Source organism: Physeter macrocephalus, chromosome 7 (assembly GCF_002837175.3).
Source record: "Physeter macrocephalus isolate SW-GA chromosome 7, ASM283717v5, whole genome shotgun sequence".
NCBI classification, from domain to species: domain Eukaryota; kingdom Metazoa; phylum Chordata; class Mammalia; order Artiodactyla; family Physeteridae; genus Physeter; species Physeter macrocephalus.
In genome coordinates, this window is record NC_041220.1 from 139928625 (window position 1) to 139929606 (window position 982).

Sequence of the window (982 nt, forward strand, 5' to 3'; positions counted from 1 at the left end):
CATGTGGGATCCTCCCGGACCGGGGCGCGAACCCGGTTCCCCTGCATCGGCAAGCGGACTCCCAACCAGTGCGCCACCAGGGAAGCCCCACCAATCTCTACTTTTGAGACTGTCTTCAGCCTCACGTTTTCTAATCCATCCTCACTGTCCACACCCCTCCACCAGGATGACTTTTATAAAGTACAAAACTGCCTGATTTGGAATTCTAGGTCTTCTACTTAACATCTGCATGACTTAGAACATGCGACTCTCCCATACCATAACTCAAAATCTATAAGATGGGGATAATTTTTCCTGCCTCACAAAGTTGTTATAAGAATTAAACAAGGTTATATATATGCTAACACATAGAAATCACTCAGTAATTATCAAGTTTCTTCCCTTGATACTTTTTTTTAAATATTTATTTATTTATTTATTTGGCTGCACCGGGTCTTAGTTGCGGCATGCGGGATCTTAGTTGCCTGACCAGGGATCTAACCTGGGCCCCCTGCATTGGGAAGGTGGAGTCTTAACCACTGGACCACCGGGGAAGGCCCCTCTTGATCATTCTTGCTGTTCTTATGACCCTCCATGATTCACCAATAGGGTGGTGTTATAATAATGATATTTAAGCCTTTTGCAGGCTCTACCTAACTCCCCACCAAATCTCATATCAATCATTAAGTAGTATGTTATCATACAGAATCAATAAACTATGTTCAACCCAGGATAAAAACAATTAAGTTAGTAAGGGATTCGGTTGTTTACAGAACTGCTGATAAAATTCTATCTCCAAATTTGTTCTCCTAAGAAGTGATGAAAGCAACTGAAACTCAATATCCTAAAAGAATTCCGTGGCTCTACCCTAAACATCCTTCCTGTCTTTTTTTTTTTTTTTTTTTTTAGCGGTACGCGGGCCTCTCACCGCTGTGGCCTCTCCCGCTGCGGAGCACAGGCTCCGGACGCGCAGGCTCAGCGGCCACGGCTCACGGGCCCAGCC

At 44.5% G+C, this 982-nt stretch overlaps 1 protein-coding gene across 1 annotated transcript in view; it reads right to left on the reverse strand.

The window, feature by feature from the left end:
* SLC7A11 (solute carrier family 7 member 11) overlaps positions 1-982 on the reverse strand; it is a 93468-nt gene that overhangs the window by 18948 nt on the left and 73538 nt on the right. The window lies entirely within an intron of this gene.